This window comes from Sorex fumeus, unplaced genomic scaffold, assembly GCF_029834395.1.
Source record: "Sorex fumeus unplaced genomic scaffold, SorFum_2.1 ptg000018l, whole genome shotgun sequence".
Lineage (NCBI taxonomy): Eukaryota > Metazoa > Chordata > Mammalia > Eulipotyphla > Soricidae > Sorex > Sorex fumeus.
Window position 1 is genome coordinate 38055846 of NW_026606075.1, and position 22013 is coordinate 38077858.

Consider the following 22013-nt stretch of genomic DNA (forward strand, 5'->3'; position numbering starts at 1 on the left):
AGCGTTCAGAAATCATTGGAATCTCTACTACAGAAATTTCCATTCATTCACTGTGAATCTGGAAATAATCTGAATCTGCATTCCAGGAAGGCTTTCGTTACACCACTGATGAATGTCCAAGTAATGCAATGCTGCTTCTTAGTGGTCTGTTCACACTCGAAACCGTGCTGTTCATTGGCTATCCACTCAATATCGGTCAGCTCTTCAATATCCTGTCCAGACTATCCAGATTTCTAAATGTTGGCAATCACCACTACAGAATGTTCCATTCAGTCACGCGAATCTGGAATTCATCAGAGTCTCCACTCCTGGAAGGTTTTCGTGACACCACTGGTAAATGTCCAAGGAAGACAATGCTGGTTTTAAGCCGCCTGCTAACACACACAGCCGTGCTGTTCAATTTGCTATCCACCCAACCCTATTCAGCTCTACATTTTCCTGTCCTCATAACCCAACCTTCAGAAATAATTGGTATCTCCTCCACAGAATGTTCCGTTCATTCACTGCGAATCTTAAATTCATCTGACTCTCAACTCCCGGCGGGTTAACGTTACACCACTTGTGAATGTCCAAGTAAGCCAATGCTGGTTTTCAGTGGCCTGTTCATACTAAGAGACGTGCTGTTCATTTGGCTATCCACTCCACCCTGTTCAGCTCTACATTTTCGTGTCCACAAAACCCAGCCTTCAGAAATCATTGGAATCACCACTAGAGAATGTTCCATTCATTCACTGCGAATCTGGAATTCATCTGAACCTCCACTCCTGGCAGGTTTTCGTTACGCCACTGGTGAATGTCCAAGTAACTCAATACTGGTTTTCAGAGGCATGTTCAACTCGCAGAAGTGCTGTTCAATGGGCTATCCACTCAATATTGGTCAGCTCTTCATTTTCCTCTCCACACAAACCAGCCTTCAGAAATCATTGGGATCTCCACTACAGACTGTTCCATTCATTCACTGCGATTCTGCAATTCATCTGACTCTCCGCTCCAGGCAGGTTTTCATTACAGCACTGGTGAATGACCAAGTAATCCAATGCTGGTTTTCAGCCGCCTTTTCACACTCGCAGTGTGCTGTTCAATTGTCTAGCCACTCAAACCTGGTCAGCCTTTCATTTTCTTTTCCACAATATCAGACTTCAGAAATCATTGGAATCGCCAGTACAGAATGTTCCATTCATTCACTGCCAATCTGGAATTCATCTGAATCTGCACTCCAGGTAGGCTTTCATTACACCACTTATGAATGTCCAAGTAACACAATGCTGGTTTTCAGCGGTCTGTTCACACTCTAAGCCCTGCTTTTTACTGGGTATCCACACAACTGTGGTCAGCTCTTCATTTTCATGTCCAAACAATCCAGACTTGAGAAATCATTGCAATCTCCAGTACAGAATGTTCCATTCATTCACTGCGAATCTGGAATTCAACTGAATCTCCACTACCTGCAGATTTATCTTACACCACTTGTGAATGTCCAAGTAAAACAATGCTGGTTTTCAGAGGCCTGTTCATGTTCGCAGTCGTGCTGTTCAATTGGCTAACCACTCAACCTGTTTTGCTCCTCATTTTCCTGTGCACACAACCCAGCCTTCAGAAATCATTGTAATCTCCACTACAGGATGTTCCATTCATTCACTGGGAATCTGGAATTCATCTGAATCTGCACTCCACGCAGGCTTTCGTTACACCACTGCTGAAAGTCGAAGTAATGCAATACTGGTTTTCAGTGGTCTGTTCACATTCGAAGCCGAGGCTTTTTACAGGCTATCCACTCAACACTGGTCAGCTCTTCATTTTCGTGTCCCCACAATCCAGATTTCAGAAATCATTGCAATCTCCACTACAGAATGTTCCATTCATTCACTGCGAGTCTGGAGTTTATCTGATTCTCCACTCCCGCCTGGTTAACATTACACCACTTGTGAATGTCCAAGTAAGCCAATGCTGGTTTTCAGAGGCCTGTTCATACTCGCAGCCGTGCTGTTTAATTGACAATTCACTCCACCCTGTTCAGCTCTTCATTGTCCCACCACACTACCAGCCTTCAGAAATCTTTGTTATCTCCACTACAGAATGTTCCATTCATTCACTGCGAATCTGGAATTCATCTGACTCTCAACTCCACGCAGGTTTTCATTACACCACTGTTGAATGTCCAAGTAACCCAATGCTGGTTTTCAGCGGCCTGTTCATATTCGCAGCCCTGCTGTTTACTTGGCTATCGATTCAAGCCTGGTCAGCTCTTCATTTTCCTGTCCACACAACACAGGCTTCAGAAATCATTGGAATCTCCTCTACAGAATGTTCCATTCATTCACTGCGAATGTGGAATTCAACTGACTCTCCACTCCATGCAGGTTTTCCTTACACCACTGATGAATGTCCAAGTAACCCAATGCTGGTTTTCAGCTGCATGTTCACACTCGCAGCCATGCTATACAATTGGCTTTCCACTAAATCCTGATTAGTTCTTGATTTTCCTTCCACACGACCCAGCCTTCAGAAATCATTGGAATCTCCACTAGAGAATGTTCCATTCATTCACTGCGAATCTGGAATTCCTCTGAACCTCCACTCCCGGCAGGTTTTCGTTACACCACTGTTGAATGTCCAAGTAACCCAATGTTTTAAGTGTTTTCTTCACAAGCGCAGTGGTGCTGTTCAATTGGCTATCCACTCAACCCTGGCCAGCTCTACATTTTCCTGTCCACAACACAGAGACTGGAGAAATCATTGTTATCTCCACTACAGAATGTTCCATTCATTCACAGCGAATCTGGAATTCATCTGAATCTCCACTCCCGGCAGGTTTTCGTGACACCACTGGTAAATATCCAAGTAAGCCAATGGTGGTTTTAAGTGGCCTGCTCATACTCTCAGCCGTGCTGTTCAATTTGCTATCCACTCAACCCTCTTCAGCTCCATTTTCCTGTCCACATAACCCAAACTTCAGAAACAATTGCTATCTCCTCCACAGAATGTTCCATTCATTGACTGCAAATCTGAAATTCATCTAATTCTCAACTCCCGTCAGGTTTTCGTTACACCACTTGTGAATGTCCAATTAAGCCAAAGCTGGTTTTCAGTGGCCTGTTCTTACTACGAGACGTGCTGTTCATTTGGCTATCCATTCCACCCTGTTCAGCTCTACATTTTCGTGTCCACAAAACCCAGCCTTCAGAAATCATTGGAATCACCACTAGAGAATGTTCCATGCATTCACTGCGAATCTGGAATTCATCTGAATCTCCACTCCCGGCAGGTTTTCATTGCACCACTGCTGAATGTTCAAGTAACGCAATGATGGTTTTCAGCGGTCTATTCACACTCGAACCCGTGCTGTTCACGGTCTAGCGACTCAACACTGGTGAGTTCTTCTTTTTCCAGTTCAGACAATACAAACCTCAAAAACCATTGCAATCTACACTACAGAATGTTTCATTCATTCACGCGAATCTTGAATTCATCTTGTTCTCCACTCCCAGCAGGTTTTCGTTTCACCACTGGTGAATGTCCAAGCAACCCAAGGCTGGTTTCAGCTGCGTGTTAACACTCGCAGCCGTGCTGTTCAATTGGCTATCCAGTGAACGCTGGTTAGCTCTTGATTTTCCTTCCACACACCGAGCCTTCAGAAATCATTCTTATCTCCACTTCAGAATGTTCCATTCGTTCCCTGCGAATCTGGAATTCCTCTGACTCTCCACACCAGGCAGATTTTCCTAACAACACTGGTGAATGACCAGGTAATCCAATGCTGGTTTTCAGCGGCTGTTCACACTCACAGCCTTGCTGTTCAATTGGCAATCCAGTCAAACCTAGTCAGCTCTTCATTTTCCTGTCCACACAACCCAGCGTTCAGAAATCATTGGAATCTCTACTACAGAAATTTCCATTCATTCACTGTGAATCTGGAAATAATCTGAATCTGCATTCCAGGAAGGCTTTCGTTACACCACTGATGAATGTCCAAGTAATGCAATGCTGCTTCTTAGTGGTCTGTTCACACTCGAAACCGTGCTGTTCATTGGCTATCCACTCAATATCGGTCAGCTCTTCAATATCCTGTCCAGACTATCCAGATTTCTAAATGTTGGCAATCACCACTACAGAATGTTCCATTCAGTCACGCGAATCTGGAATTCATCAGAGTCTCCACTCCTGGAAGGTTTTCGTGACACCACTGGTAAATGTCCAAGGAAGACAATGCTGGTTTTAAGCCGCCTGCTAACACACACAGCCGTGCTGTTCAATTTGCTATCCACCCAACCCTATTCAGCTCTACATTTTCCTGTCCTCATAACCCAACCTTCAGAAATAATTGGTATCTCCTCCACAGAATGTTCCGTTCATTCACTGCGAATCTTAAATTCATCTGACTCTCAACTCCCGGCGGGTTATCGTTACACCACTTGTGAATGTCCAAGTAAGCCAATGCTGGTTTTCAGTGGCCTGTTCATACTAAGAGACGTGCTGTTCATTTGGCTATCCACTCCACCCTGTTCAGCTCTACATTTTCGTGTCCACAAAACCCAGCCTTCAGAAATCATTGGAATCACCACTAGAGAATGTTCCATTCATTCACTGCGAATCTGGAATTCATCTGAACCTCCACTCCTGGCAGGTTTTCGTTAAGCCACTGGTGAATGTCCAAGTAACTCAATACTGGTTTTCAGAGGCATGTTCAACTCGCAGAAGTGCTGTTCAATGGGCTATCCACTCAATATTGGTCAGCTCTTCATTTTCCTCTCCACACAAACCAGCCTTCAGAAATCATTGGGATCTCCACTACAGACTGTTCCATTCATTCACTGCGATTCTGCAATTCATCTGACTCTCCGCTCCAGGCAGGTTTTCATTACAGCACTGGTGAATGACCAAGTAATCCAATGCTGGTTTTCAGCCGCCTTTTCACACTCGCAGTGTGCTGTTCAATTGTCTAGCCACTCAAACCTGGTCAGCCTTTCATTTTCTTTTCCACAATATCAGACTTCAGAAATCATTGGAATCGCCAGTACAGAATGTTCCATTCATTCACTGCCAATCTGGAATTCATCTGAATCTGCACTCCAGGTAGGCTTTCATTACACCACTTATGAATGTCCAAGTAACACAATGCTGGTTTTCAGCGGTCTGTTCACACTCTAAGCCCTGCTTTTTACTGGGTATCCACACAACTGTGGTCAGCTCTTCATTTTCATGTCTAAACAATCCAGACTTGAGAAATCATTGCAATCTCCAGTACAGAATGTTCCATTCATTCACTGCGAATCTGGAATTCAACTGAATCTCCACTACCTGCAGATTTATCTTACACCACTTGTGAATGTCCAAGTAAAACAATGCTGGTTTTCAGAGGCCTGTTCATGTTCGCAGTCGTGCTGTTCAATTGGCTATCCACTCAACCTGTTTTGCTCCTCATTTTCCTGTGCACACAACCCAGCCTTCAGAAATCATTGTAATCTCCACTACAGGATGTTCCATTCATTCACTGGGAATCTGGAATTCATCTGAATCTGCACTCCACGCAGGCTTTCGTTACACCACTGCTGAAAGTCGAAGTAATGCAATACTGGTTTTCAGTGGTCTGTTCACATTCGAAGCCGAGGCTTTTTACAGGCTATCCACTCAACACTGGTCAGCTCTTCATTTTCGTGTCCCCACAATCCAGATTTCAGAAATCATTGCAATCTCCACTACAGAATGTTCCATTCATTCACTGCGAGTCTGGAGTTTATCTGATTCTCCACTCCCGCCTGGTTAACATTACACCACTTGTGAATGTCCAAGTAAGCCAATGCTGGTTTTCAGAGGCCTGTTCATACTCGCAGCCGTGCTGTTTAATTGACAATTCACTCCACCCTGTTCAGCTCTTCATTGTCCCACCACACTACCAGCCTTCAGAAATCTTTGTTATCTCCACTACAGAATGTTCCATTCATTCACTGCGAATCTGGAATTCATCTGACTCTCAACTCCACGCAGGTTTTCATTACACCACTGTTGAATGTCCAAGTAACCCAATGCTGGTTTTCAGCGGCCTGTTCATATTCGCAGCCCTGCTGTTTACTTGGCTATCGATTCAAGCCTGGTCAGCTCTTCATTTTCCTGTCCACACAACACAGGCTTCAGAAATCATTGGAATCTCCTCTACAGAATGTTCCATTCATTCACTGCGAATGTGGAATTCAACTGACTCTCCACTCCATGCAGGTTTTCCTTACACCACTGATGAATGTCCAAGTAACCCAATGCTGGTTTTCAGCTGCATGTTCACACTCGCAGCCATGCTATACAATTGGCTTTCCACTAAATCCTGATTAGTTCTTGATTTTCCTTCCACACGACCCAGCCTTCAGAAATCATTGGAATCTCCACTAGAGAATGTTCCATTCATTCACTGCGAATCTGGAATTCCTCTGAACCTCCACTCCCGGCAGGTTTTCGTTACACCACTGTTGAATGTCCAAGTAACCCAATGTTTTAAGTGTTTTCTTCACAAGCGCAGTGGTGCTGTTCAATTGGCTATCCACTCAACCCTGGCCAGCTCTACATTTTCCTGTCCACACCACAGAGACTGGAGAAATCATTGTTATCTCCACTACAGAATGTTCCATTCATTCACAGCGAATCTGGAATTCATCTGAATCTCCACTCCCGGCAGGTTTTCGTGACACCACTGGTAAATATCCAAGTAAGCCAATGCTGGTTTTAAGTGGCCTGCTCATACTCTCAGCCGTGCTGTTCAATTTGCTATCCACTCAACCCTCTTCAGCTCCATTTTCCTGTCCACATAACCCAAACTTCAGAAACAATTGGTATCTCCTCCACAGAATGTTCCATTCATTGACTGCAAATCTGAAATTCATCTAATTCTCAACTCCCGTCAGGTTTTCGTTACACCACTTGTGAATGTCCAATTAAGCCAAAGCTGGTTTTCAGTGGCCTGTTCTTACTACGAGACGTGCTGTTCATTTGGCTATCCATTCCACCCTGTTCAGCTCTACATTTTCGTGTCCACAAAACCCAGCCTTCAGAAATCATTGGAATCACCACTAGAGAATGTTCCATGCATTCACTGCGAATCTGGAATTCATCTGAATCTCCACTCCCGGCAGGTTTTCATTGCACCACTGCTGAATGTTCAAGTAACGCAATGATGGTTTTCAGCGGTCTATTCACACTCGAACCCGTGCTGTTCACGGTCTAGCGACTCAACACTGGTGAGTTCTTCTTTTTCCAGTTCAGACAATACAAACCTCAGAAACCATTGCAATCTACACTACAGAATGTTTCATTCATTCACGCGAATCTTGAATTCATCTTGTTCTAAACTCCCAGCAGGTTTTCGTTTCACCACTGGTGAATGTCCAAGCAACCCAAGGCTGGTTTCAGCTGCGTGTTAACACTCGCAGCCGTGCTGTTCAATTGGCTATCCAGTGAACGCTGGTTAGCTCTTGATTTTCCTTCCACACACCGAGCCTTCAGAAATCATTCTTATCTCCACTTCAGAATGTTCCATTCGTTCCCTGCGAATCTGGAATTCCTCTGACTCTCCACACCAGGCAGATTTTCCTAACAACACTGGTGAATGACCAGGTAATCCAATGCTGGTTTTCAGCGGCTGTTCACACTCACAGCCTTGCTGTTCAATTGGCAATCCAGTCAAACCTAGTCAGCTCTTCATTTTCCTGTCCACACAACCCAGCGTTCAGAAATCATTGGAATCTCTACTACAGAAATTTCCATTCATTCACTGTGAATCTGGAAATAATCTGAATCTGCATTCCAGGAAGGCTTTCGTTACACCACTGATGAATGTCCAAGTAATGCAATGCTGCTTCTTAGTGGTCTGTTCACACTCGAAACCGTGCTGTTCATTGGCTATCCACTCAATATCGGTCAGCTCTTCAATATCCTGTCCAGACTATCCAGATTTCTAAATGTTGGCAATCACCACTACAGAATGTTCCATTCAGTCACGCGAATCTGGAATTCATCAGAGTCTCCACTCCTGGAAGGTTTTCGTGACACCACTGGTAAATGTCCAAGGAAGACAATGCTGGTTTTAAGCCGCCTGCTAACACACTCAGCCGTGCTGTTCAATTTGCTATCCACCCAACCCTATTCAGCTCTACATTTTCCTGTCCTCATAACCCAACCTTCAGAAATAATTGGTATCTCCTCCACAGAATGTTCCGTTCATTCACTGCGAATCTTAAATTCATCTGACTCTCAACTCCCGGCGGGTTATCGTTACACCACTTGTGAATGTCCAAGTAAGCCAATGCTGGTTTTCAGTGGCCTGTTCATACTAAGAGACGTGCTGTTCATTTGGCTATTCACTCCACCATGTTCAGCTCTACATTTTCGTGTCCACAAAACCCAGCCTTCAGAAATCATTGGAATCACCACTAGAGAATGTTCCATTCATTCACTGCGAATCTGGAATTCATCTGAACCTCCACTCCCGGCAGGTTTTCGTTACGCCACTGGTGAATGTCCAAGTAACTCAATACTGGTTTTCAGAGGCCTGTTCAACTCGCAGAAGTGCTGTTCAATGGGCTATCCACTCAATATTGGTCAGCTCTTCATTTTCCTCTCCACACAAACCAGCCTTCAGAAATCATTGGGATCTCCACTACAGACTGTTCCATTCATTCACTGCGATTCTGCAATTCATCTGACTCTCCGCTCCAGGCAGGTTTTCATTACAGCACTGGTGAATGACCAAGTAATCCAATGCTGGTTTTCAACCGCCTTTTCACACTCGCAGTGTGCTGTTCAATTGTCTAGCCACTCAAACCTGGTCAGCCTTTCATTTTCTTTTCCACAATATCAGACTTCAGAAATCATTGGAATCGCCAGTACAGAATGTTCCATTCATTCACTGCCAATCTGGAATTCATCTGAATCTGCACTCCAGGTAGGCTTTCATTACACCACTTATGAATGTCCAAGTAACACAATGCTGGTTTTCAGCGGTCTGTTCACACTCTAAGCCCTGCTTTTTACTGGGTATCCACACAACTGTGGTCAGCTCTTCATTTTCATGTCCAAACAATCCAGACTTGAGAAATCATTGCAATCTCCAGTACAGAATGTTCCATTCATTCACTGCGAATCTGGAATTCAACTGAATCTCCACTACCTGCAGATTTATCTTACACCACTTGTGAATGTCCAAGTAAAACAATGCTGGTTTTCAGAGGCCTGTTCATGTTCGCAGTCGTGCTGTTCAATTGGCTATCCACTCAACCTGTTTTGCTCCTCATTTTCCTGTGCACACAACCCAGCCTTCAGAAATCATTGTAATCTCCACTACAGGATGTTCCATTCATTCACTGGGAATCTGGAATTCATCTGAATCTGCACTCCACGCAGGCTTTCGTTACACCACTGCTGAAAGTCGAAGTAATGCAATACTGGTTTTCAGTGGTCTGTTCACATTCGAAGCCGAGGCTTTTTACAGGCTATCCACTCAACACTGGTCAGCTCTTCATTTTCGTGTCCCCACAATCCAGATTTCAGAAATCATTGCAATCTCCACTACAGAATGTTCCATTCATTCACTGCGAGTCTGGAGTTTATCTGATTCTCCACTCCCGCCTGGTTAACATTACACCACTTGTGAATGTCCAAGTAAGCCAATGCTGGTTTTCAGAGGCCTGTTCATACTCGCAGCCGTGCTGTTTAATTGACAATTCACTCCACCCTGTTCAGCTCTTCATTGTCCCACCACACTACCAGCCTTCAGAAATCTTTGTTATCTCCACTACAGAATGTTCCATTCATTCACTGCGAATCTGGAATTCATCTGACTCTCAACTCCACGCAGGTTTTCATTACACCACTGTTGAATGTCCAAGTAACCCAATGCTGGTTTTCAGCGGCCTGTTCATATTCGCAGCCCTGCTGTTTACTTGGCTATCGATTCAAGCCTGGTCAGCTCTTCATTTTCCTGTCCACACAACACAGGCTTCAGAAATCATTGGAATCTCCTCTACAGAATGTTCCATTCATTCACTGCGAATGTGGAATTCAACTGACTCTCCACTCCATGCAGGTTTTCCTTACACCACTGATGAATGTCCAAGTAACCCAATGCTGGTTTTCAGCTGCATGTTCACACTCGCAGCCATGCTATACAATTGGCTTTCCACTAAATCCTGATTAGTTCTTGATTTTCCTTCCACACGACCCAGCCTTCAGAAATCATTGGAATCTCCACTAGAGAATGTTCCATTCATTCACTGCGAATCTGGAATTCCTCTGAACCTCCACTCCCGGCAGGTTTTCGTTACACCACTGTTGAATGTCCAAGTAACCCAATGTTTTAAGTGTTTTCTTCACAAGCGCAGTGGTGCTGTTCAATTGGCTATCCACTCAACCCTGGCCAGCTCTACATTTTCCTGTCCACACCACAGAGACTGGAGAAATCATTGTTATCTCCACTACAGAATGTTCCATTCATTCACAGCGAATCTGGAATTCATCTGAATCTCCACTCCCGGCAGGTTTTCGTGACACCACTGGTAAATATCCAAGTAAGCCAATGCTGGTTTTAAGTGGCCTGCTCATACTCTCAGCCGTGCTGTTCAATTTGCTATCCACTCAACCCTCTTCAGCTCCATTTTCCTGTCCACATAACCCAAACTTCAGAAACAATTGGTATCTCCTCCACAGAATGTTCCATTCATTGACTGCAAATCTGAAATTCATCTAATTCTCAACTCCCGTCAGGTTTTCGTTACACCACTTGTGAATGTCCAATTAAGCCAAAGCTGGTTTTCAGTGGCCTGTTCTTACTACGAGACGTGCTGTTCATTTGGCTATCCATTCCACCCTGTTCAGCTCTACATTTTCGTGTCCACAAAACCCAGCCTTCAGAAATCATTGGAATCACCACTAGAGAATGTTCCATGCATTCACTGCGAATCTGGAATTCATCTGAATCTCCACTCCCGGCAGGTTTTCATTGCACCACTGCTGAATGTTCAAGTAACGCAATGATGGTTTTCAGCGGTCTATTCACACTCGAACCCGTGCTGTTCACGGTCTAGCGACTCAACACTGGTGAGTTCTTCTTTTTCCAGTTCAGACAATACAAACCTCAGAAACCATTGCAATCTACACTACAGAATGTTTCATTCATTCACGCGAATCTTGAATTCATCTTGTTCTCCACTCCCAGCAGGTTTTCGTTTCACCACTGGTGAATGTCCAAGCAACCCAAGGCTGGTTTCAGCTGCGTGTTAACACTCGCAGCCGTGCTGTTCAATTGGCTATCCAGTGAACGCTGGTTAGCTCTTGATTTTCCTTCCACACACCGAGCCTTCAGAAATCATTCTTATCTCCACTTCAGAATGTTCCATTCGTTCCCTGCGAATCTGGAATTCCTCTGACTCTCCACACCAGGCAGATTTTCCTAACAACACTGGTGAATGACCAGGTAATCCAATGCTGGTTTTCAGCGGCTGTTCACACTCACAGCCTTGCTGTTCAATTGGCAATCCAGTCAAACCTAGTCAGCTCTTCTTCATTTTCCTGTCCACACAACCCAGCGTTCAGAAATCATTGGAATCTCTACTACAGAAATTTCCATTCATTCACTGTGAATCTGGAAATAATCTGAATCTGCATTCCAGGAAGGCTTTCGTTACACCACTGATGAATGTCCAAGTAATGCAATGCTGCTTCTTAGTGGTCTGTTCACACTCGAAACCGTGCTGTTCATTGGCTATCCACTCAATATCGGTCAGCTCTTCAATATCCTGTCCAGACTATCCAGATTTCTAAATGTTGGCAATCACCACTACAGAATGTTCCATTCAATCACGCGAATCTGGAATTCATCAGAGTCTCCACTCCTGGAAGGTTTTCGTGACACCACTGGTATATGTCCAAGGAAGACAATGCTGGTTTTAAGCCGCCTGCTAACACACACAGCCGTGCTGTTCAATTTGCTATCCACCCAACCCTATTCAGCTCTACATTTTCCTGTCCTCATAACCCAACCTTCAGAAATAATTGGTATCTCCTCCACAGAATGTTCCGTTCATTCACTGCGAATCTTAAATTCATCTGACTCTCAACTCCCGGCGGGTTATCGTTACACCACTTGTGAATGTCCAAGTAAGCCAATGCTGGTTTTCAGTGGCCTGTTCATACTAAGAGACGTGCTGTTCATTTGGCTATCCACTCCACCCTGTTCAGCTCTACATTTTCGTGTCCACAAAACCCAGCCTTCAGAAATCATTGGAATCACCACTAGAGAATGTTCCATTCATTCACTGCGAATCTGGAATTCATCTGAACCTCCACTCCTGGCAGGTTTTCGTTACGCCACTGGTGAATGTCCAAGTAACTCAATACTGGTTTTCAGAGGCATGTTCAACTCGCAGAAGTGCTGTTCAATGGGCTATCCACTCAATATTGGTCAGCTCTTCATTTTCCTCTCCACACAAACCAGCCTTCAGAAATCATTGGGATCTCCACTACAGACTGTTCCGTTCATTCACTGCGATTCTGCAATTCATCTGACTCTCCGCTCCAGGCAGGTTTTCATTACAGCACTGGTGAATGACCAAGTAATCCAATGCTGGTTTTCAGCCGCCTTTTCACACTCGCAGTGTGCTGTGCAATTGTCTAGCCACTCAAACCTGGTCAGCCTTTCATTTTCTTTTCCACAATATCAGACTTCAGAAATCATTGGAATCGCCAGTACAGAATGTTCCATTCATTCACTGCCAATCTGGAATTCATCTGAATCTGCACTCCAGGTAGGCTTTCATTACACCACTTATGAATGTCCAAGTAACACAATGCTGGTTCTCAGCGGTCTGTTCACACTCTAAGCCCTGCTTTTTACTGGGTATCCACACAACTGTGGTCAGCTCTTCATTTTCATGTCCAAACAATCCAGACTTGAGAAATCATTGCAATCTCCAGTACAGAATGTTCCATTCATTCACTGCGAATCTGGAATTCAACTGAATCTCCACTACCTGCAGATTTATCTTACACCACTTGTGAATGTCCAAGTAAAACAATGCTGGTTTTCAGAGGCCTGTTCTTGTTCGCAGTCGTGCTGTTCAATTGGCTATCCACTCAACCTGTTTTGCTCCTCATTTTCCTGTGCACACAACCCAGCCTTCAGAAATCATTGTAATCTCCACTACAGGATGTTCCATTCATTCACTGGGAATCTGGAATTCATCTGAATCTGCACTCCACGCAGGCTTTCGTTACACCACTGCTGAAAGTCGAAGTAATGCAATACTGGTTTTCAGTGGTCTGTTCACATTCGAAGCCGAGGCTTTTTACAGGCTATCCACTCAACACTGGTCAGCTCTTCATTTTCGTGTCCCCACAATCCAGATTTCAGAAATCATTGCAATCTCCACTACAGAATGTTCCATTCATTCACTGCGAGTCTGGAGTTTATCTGATTCTCCACTCCCGCCTGGTTAACATTACACCACTTGTGAATGTCCAAGTAAGCCAATGCTGGTTTTCAGAGGCCTGTTCATACTCGCAGCCGTGCTGTTTAATTGACAATTCACTCCACCCTGTTCAGCTCTTCATTGTCCCACCACACTACCAGCCTTCAGAAATCTTTGTTATCTCCACTACAGAATGTTCCATTCATTCACTGCGAATCTGGAATTCATCTGACTCTCAACTCCACGCAGGTTTTCATTACACCACTGTTGAATGTCCAAGTAACCCAATGCTGGTTTTCAGCGGCCTGTTCATATTCGCAGCCCTGCTGTTTACTTGGCTATCGATTCAAGCCTGGTCAGCTCTTCATTTTCCTGTCCACACAACACAGGCTTCAGAAATCATTGGAATCTCCTCTACAGAATGTTCCATTCATTCACTGCGAATGTGGAATTCAACTGACTCTCCACTCCATGCAGGTTTTCCTTACACCACTGATGAATGTCCAAGTAACCCAATGCTGGTTTTCAGCTGCATGTTCACACTCGCAGCCATGCTATACAATTGGCTTTCCACTAAATCCTGATTAGTTCTTGATTTTCCTTCCACACGACCCAGCCTTCAGAAATCATTGGAATCTCCACTAGAGAATGTTCCATTCATTCACTGCGAATCTGGAATTCCTCTGAACCTCCACTCCCGGCAGGTTTTCGTTACACCACTGTTGAATGTCCAAGTAAACCAATGTTTTAAGGGTTTTCTTCACAAGCGCAGTGGTGCTGTTCAATTGGCTATCCACTCAACCCTGGCCAGCTCTACATTTTCCTGTCCACACCACAGAGACTGGAGAAATCATTGTTATCTCCACTACAGAATGTTCCATTCATTCACAGCGAATCTGGAATTCATCTGAATCTCCACTCCCGGCAGGTTTTCGTGACACCACTGGTAAATATCCAAGTAAGCCAATGCTGGTTTTAAGTGGCCTGCTCATACTCTCAGCCGTGCTGTTCAATTTGCTATCCACTCAACCCTCTTCAGCTCCATTTTCCTGTCCACATAACCCAAACTTCAGAAACAATTGGTATCTCCTCCACAGAATGTTCCATTCATTGACTGCAAATCTGAAATTCATCTAATTCTCAACTCCCGTCAGGTTTTCGTTACACCACTTGTGAATGTCCAATTAAGCCAAAGCTGGTTTTCAGTGGCCTGTTCTTACTACGAGACGTGCTGTTCATTTGGCTATCCATTCCACCCTGTTCAGCTCTACATTTTCGTGTCCACAAAACCCAGCCTTCAGAAATCATTGGAATCACCACTAGAGAATGTTCCATGCATTCACTGCGAATCTGGAATTCATCTGAATCTCCACTCCCGGCAGGTTTTCATTGCACCACTGCTGAATGTTCAAGTAACGCAATGATGGTTTTCAGCGGTCTATTCACACTCGAACCCGTGCTGTTCACGGTCTAGCGACTCAACACTGGTGAGTTCTTCTTTTTCCAGTTCAGACAATACAAACCCCAGAAACCATTGCAATCTACACTACAGAATGTTTCATTCATTCACGCGAATCTTGAATTCATCTTGTTCTCCACTCCCAGCAGGTTTTCGTTTCACCACTGGTGAATGTCCAAGCAACCCAAGGCTGGTTTCAGCTGTGTGTTAACACTCGCAGCCGTGCTGTTCAATTGGCTATCCAGTGAACGCTGGTTAGCTCTTGATTTTCCTTCCACACACCGAGCCTTCAGAAATCATTCTTATCTCCACTTCAGAATGTTCCATTCGTTCCCTGCGAATCTGGAATTCCTCTGACTCTCCACACCAGGCAGATTTTCCTAACAACACTGGTGAATGACCAGGTAATCCAATGCTGGTTTTCAGCGGCTGTTCACACTCACAGCCTTGCTGTTCAATTGGCAATCCAGTCAAACCTAGTCAGCTCTTCATTTTCCTGTCCACACAACCCAGCGTTCAGAAATCATTGGAATCTCTACTACAGAAATTTCCATTCATTCACTGTGAATCTGGAAATAATCTGAATCTGCATTCCAGGAAGGCTTTCGTTACACCACTGATGAATGTCCAAGTAATTCAATGCTGCTTCTTAGTGGTCTGTTCACACTCGAAACCGTGTTGTTCATTGGCTATCCACTCAATATCGGTCAATATCCTGTCCAGACTATCCAGATTTCTAAATGTTGGCAATCACCACTACAGAATGTTCCATTCAATCACGCGAATCTGGAATTCATCAGAGTCTCCACTACTGGAAGGTTTTCGTGACACCACTGGTAAATGTCCAAGGAAGACAATGCTGGTTTTAAGCCGCCTGCTAACACACTCAGCCGTGCTGTTCAATTTGCTATCCACCCAACCCCATTCAGCTCTACATTTTCCTGTCCTCATAACCCAAACTTCAGAAATAATTGGTATCTCCTCCACAGAATTTTCCGTTCATTCACTGCGAATCTTAAATTCATCTGACTCTCAACTCCCGGCGGGTTATCGTTACACCACTTGTGAATGTCCAAGTAAGCCAATGCTGGTTTTCAGTGGCCTGTTCATACTAAGAGACGTGCTGTTCATTTGGCTATCCACTCCACCCTGTTCAGCTCTACATTTTCGTGTCCACAAAACACAGCCTTCAGAAATCATTGGAATCACCACTAGAGAATGTTCCATTCATTCACTGCGAATCTGGAATTCATCTGAACCTCCACTCCTGGCAGGTTTTCGTTACGCCACTGGTGAATGTCCAAGTAACTCAATACTGGTTTTCAGAGGCATGTTCAACTCGCAGAAGTGCTGTTCAATGGGCTATCCACTCAATATTGGTCAGCTCTTCATTTTCCTCTCCACACAAACCAGCCTTCAGAAATCATTGGGATCTCCACTACAGACTGTTCCATTCATTCACTGCGATTCTGCAATTCATCTGACTCTCCGCTCCAGGCAGGTTTTCATTACAGCACTGGTGAATGACCAAGTAATCCAATGCTGGTTTTCAGCCGCCTTTTCACACTCGCAGTGTGCTGTTCAATTGTCTATCCACTCAAACCTGGTCAGCCTTTCATTTTCTTTTCCACAATATCAGACTTCAGAAATCATTGGAATCGCCAGTACAGAATGTTCCATTCATTCACTGCCAATCTGGAATTCATCTGAATCTGCACTCCAGGTAGGCTTTCATTACACCACTTATGAATGTCCAAGTAACACAATGCTGGTTTTCAGCGGTCTGTTCACACTCTAAGCCCTGCTTTTTACTGGGTATCCACACAACTGTGGTCAGCTCTTCATTTTCATGTCCAAACAATCCAGACTTGAGAAATCATTGCAATCTCCAGTACAGAATGTTCCATTCATTCACTGCGAATCTGGAATTCAACTGAATCTCCACTACCTGCAGATTTATCTTACACCACTTGTGAATGTCCAAGTAAAACAATGCTGGTTTTCAGAGGCCTGTTCATGTTCGCAGTCGTGCTGTTCAATTGGCTATCCACTCAACCTGTTTTGCTCCTCATTTTCCTGTGCACACAACCCAGCCTTCAGAAATCATTGTAATCTCCACTACAGGATGTTCCATTCATTCACTGGGAATCTGGAATTCATCTGAATCTGCACTCCACGCAGGCTTTCGTTACACCACTGCTGAAAGTCGAAGTAATGCAATACTGGTTTTCAGTGGTCTGTTCACATTCGAAGCCGAGGCTTTTTACAGGCTATCCACTCAACACTGGTCAGCTCTTCATTTTCGTGTCCCCACAATCCAGATTTCAGAAATCATTGCAATCTCCACTACAGAATGTTCCATTCATTCACTGCGAGTCTGGAGTTTATCTGATTCTCCACTCCCGCCTGGTTAACATTACACCACTTGTGAATGTCCAAGTAAGCCAATGCTGGTTTTCAGAGGCCTGTTCATACTCGCAGCCGTGCTGTTTAATTGACAATTCACTCCACCCTGTTCAGCTCTTCATTGTCCCACCACACTACCAGCCTTCAGAAATCTTTGTTATCTCCACTACAGAATGTTCCATTCATTCACTGCGAATCTGGAATTCATCTGACTCTCAACTCCACGCAGGTTTTCATTACACCACTGTTGAATGTCCAAGTAACCCAATGCTGGTTTTCAGCGGCCTGTTCATATTCGCAGCCCTGCTGTTTACTTGGCTATCGATTCAAGCCTGGTCAGCTCTTCATTTTCCTGTCCACACAACACAGGCTTCAGAAATCATTGGAATCTCCTCTACAGAATGTTCCATTCATTCACTGCGAATGTGGAATTCAACTGACTCTCCACTCCATGCAGGTTTTCCTTACACCACTGATGAATGTCCAAGTAACCCAATGCTGGTTTTCAGCTGCATGTTCACACTCGCAGCCATGCTATACAATTGGCTTTCCACTAAATCCTGATTAGTTCTTGATTTTCCTTCCACACGACCCAGCCTTCAGAAATCATTGGAATCTCCACTAGAGAATGTTCCATTCATTCACTGCGAATCTGGAATTCCTCTGAACCTCCACTCCCGGCAGGTTTTCGTTACACCACTGTTGAATGTCCAAGTAACCCAATGTTTTAAGTGTTTTCTTCACAAGCGCAGTGGTGCTGTTCAATTGGCTATCCACTCAACCCTGGCCAGCTCTACATTTTCCTGTCCACACCACAGAGACTGGAGAAATCATTGTTATCTCCACTACAGAATGTTCCATTCATTCACAGCGAATCTGGAATTCATCTGAATCTCCACTCCCGGCAGGTTTTCGTGACACCACTGGTAAATATCCAAGTAAGCCAATGCTGGTTTTAAGTGGCCTGCTCATACTCTCAGCCGTGCTGTTCAATTTGCTATCCACTCAACCCTCTTCAGCTCCATTTTCCTGTCCACATAACCCAAACTTCAGAAACAATTGGTATCTCCTCCACAGAATGTTCCAGTCATTGACTGCAAATCTGAAATTCATCTAATTCTCAACTCCCGTCAGGTTTTCGTTACACCACTTGTGAATGTCCAATTAAGCCAAAGCTGGTTTTCAGTGGCCTGTTCTTACTACGAGACGTGCTGTTCATTTGGCTATCCATTCCACCCTGTTCAGCTCTACATTTTCGTGTCCACAAAACCCAGCCTTCAGAAATCATTGGAATCACCACTAGAGAATGTTCCATGCATTCACTGCGAATCTGGAATTCATCTGAATCTCCACTCCCGGCAGGTTTTCATTGCACCACTGCTGAATGTTCAAGTAACGCAATGATGGTTTTCAGCGGTCTATTCACACTCGAACCCGTGCTGTTCACGGTCTAGCGACTCAACACTGGTGAGTTCTTCTTTTTCCAGTTCAGACAATACAAACCTCAGAAACCATTGCAATCTACACTACAGAATGTTTCATTCATTCACGCGAATCTTGAATTCATCTTGTTCTCCACTCCCAGCAGGTTTTCGTTTCACCACTGGTGAATGTCCAAGCAACCCAAGGCTGGTTTCAGCTGCGTGTTAACACTCGCAGCCGTGCTGTTCAATTGGCTATCCAGTGAACGCTGGTTAGCTCTTGATTTTCCTTCCACACACCGAGCCTTCAGAAATCATTCTTATCTCCACTTCAGAATGTTCCATTCGTTCCCTGCGAATCTGGAATTCCTCTGACTCTCCACACCAGGCAGATTTTCCTAACAACACTGGTGAATGACCAGGTAATCCAATGCTGGTTTTCAGCGGCTGTTCACACTCACAGCCTTGCTGTTCAATTGGCAATCCAGTCAAACCTAGTCAGCTCTTCATTTTCCTGTCCACACAACCCAGCGTTCAGAAATCATTGGAATCTCTACTACAGAAATTTCCATTCATTCACTGTGAATCTGGAAATAATCTGAATCTGCATTCCAGGAAGGCTTTCGTTACACCACTGATGAATGTCCAAGTAATGCAATGCTGCTTCTTAGTGGTCTGTTCACACTCGAAACCGTGCTGTTCACTGGATATCCACTCAACATTGGTCAGCTCTTCAATATCCTGTCCAGACTATCCAGATTTCTAAATCTTGGCAATCTCCACTACAGAATGTTCCATTCAATCACGCGAATCTGGAATTCATCAGAGTCTCCACTCCCGGCAGGTTTTCGTGACACCACTGGTATATGTCCAAGGAAGCCAATGCTGGTTTTAAGCCGCCTGCTTATACTCTCAGCCGTGCTGTTCAATTTGCTATCCACCCAACCCTATTCAGCTCTACATTTTCCTGTCCTCATAACCCAACCTTCAGAAATAATTGGTATCTCCTCCACAGAATGTTCCGTTCATTCACTGCGAATCTTAAATTCATCTGACTCTCAACTCCCGGCGGGTTATCGTTACACCACTTGTGAATGTCCAAGTAAGCCAATGCTGGTTTTCAGTGGCCTGTTCATACTAAGAGACGTGCTGTTCATTTGGCTATCCACTCCACCCTGTTCAGCTCTACATTTTCGTGTCCACAAAACCCAGCCTTCGGAAATCATTGGAATCACCACTAGAGAATGTTCCATTCATTCACTGCGAATCTGGAATTCATCTAAACCTCCACTCCCGGCAGGTTTTCGTTACGCCACTGATGAATGTCCAAGTAACTCAATACTGGTTTTCAGAGGCATGTTCAACTCGCAGAAGTGCTGTTCAATGGGCTATCCACTCAATATTGGTCAGCTCTTCATTTTCCTCTCCACACAAACCAGCCTTCAGAAATCATTGGGATCTCCACTACAGACTGTTCCATTCATTCACAGCGATTCTGCAATTCATCTGACTCTCCGCTCCAGGCAGGTTTTCATTACAGCACTGGTGAATGACCAAGTAATCCAATGCTGGTTTTCAGCCGCCTTTTCACACTCGCAGTGTGCTGTTCAATTGTCTATCCACTCAAACCTGGTCAGCCTTTCATTTTCTTTTCCACAATATCAGACTTCAGAAATCATTGGAATCGCCAGTACAGAATGTTCCATTCATTCACTGCCAATCTGGAATTCATCTGAATCTGCACTCCAGGTAGGCTTTCATTACACCACTTATGAATGTCCAAGTAACACAATGCTGGTTTTCAGCGGTCTGTTCACACTCTAAGCCCTGCTTTTTACTGGGTATCCACACAACTGTGGTCAGCGCTTCATTTTCATGTCCAAACAATCCAGACTTGAGAAATCATTGCAATCTCCAGTACAGAATGTTCCATTCATTCACTGCGAATCTGGAATTCAACTGAATCTCCACTACCTGCAGATTTATCTTACACCACTTGTGAATGTCCAAGTAAAACAATGCTGGTTTTCAGAGGCCTGTTCATGTTCGCAGTCGTGCTGTTCAATTGGCTATCCACTCAACCTGTTTTGCTCCTCATTTTCCTGTGCACACAACCCAGCCTTCAGAAATCATTGTAATCTCCACTACAGGATGTTCCATTCATTCACTGGGAATCTGGAATTCATCTGAATCTGCACTCCACGCAGGCTTTCGTTACACCACTGCTGAAAGTCGAAGTAATGCAATACTGGTTTTCAGTGGTCTGTTCACATTCGAAGCCGAGGCTTTTTACAGGCTATCCACTCAACACTGGTCAGCTCTTCATTTTCGTGTCCCCACAATCCAGATTTCAGAAATCATTGCAATCTCCACTACAGAATGTTCCATTCATTCACTGCGAGTCTGGAGTTTATCTGATTCTCCACTCCCGCCTGGTTAACATTACACCACTTGTGAATGTCCAAGTAAGCCAATGCTGGTTTTCAGAGGCCTGTTCATACTCGCAGCCGTGCTGTTTAATTGACAATTCACTCCACCCTGTTCAGCTCTTCATTGTCCCACCACACTACCAGCCTTCAGAAATCTTTGTTATCTCCACTACAGAATGTTCCATTCATTCACTGCGAATCTGGAATTCATCTGACTCTCAACTCCACGCAGGTTTTCATTACACCACTGTTGAATGTCCAAGTAACCCAATGCTGGTTTTCAGCGGCCTGTTCATATTCGCAGCCCTGCTGTTTACTTGGCTATCGATTCAAGCCTGGTCAGCTCTTCATTTTCCTGTCCACACAACACAGGCTTCAGAAATCATTGGAATCTCCTCTACAGAATGTTCCATTCATTCACTGCGAATGTGGAATTCAACTGACTCTCCACTCCATGCAGGTTTTCCTTACACCACTGATGAATGTCCAAGTAACCCAATGCTGGTTTTCAGCTGCATGTTCACACTCGCAGCCATGCTATACAATTGGCTTTCCACTAAATCCTGATTAGTTCTTGATTTTCCTTCCACACGACCCAGCCTTCAGAAATCATTGGAATCTCCACTAGAGAATGTTCCATTCATTCACTGCGAATCTGGAATTCCTCTGAACCTCCACTCCCGGCAGGTTTTCGTTACACCACTGTTGAATGTCCAAGTAACCCAATGTTTTAAGTGTTTTCTTCACAAGCGCAGTGGTGCTGTTCAATTGGCTATCCACTCAACCCTGGCCAGCTCTACATTTTCCTGTCCACACCACAGAGACTGGAGAAATCATTGTTATCTCCACTACA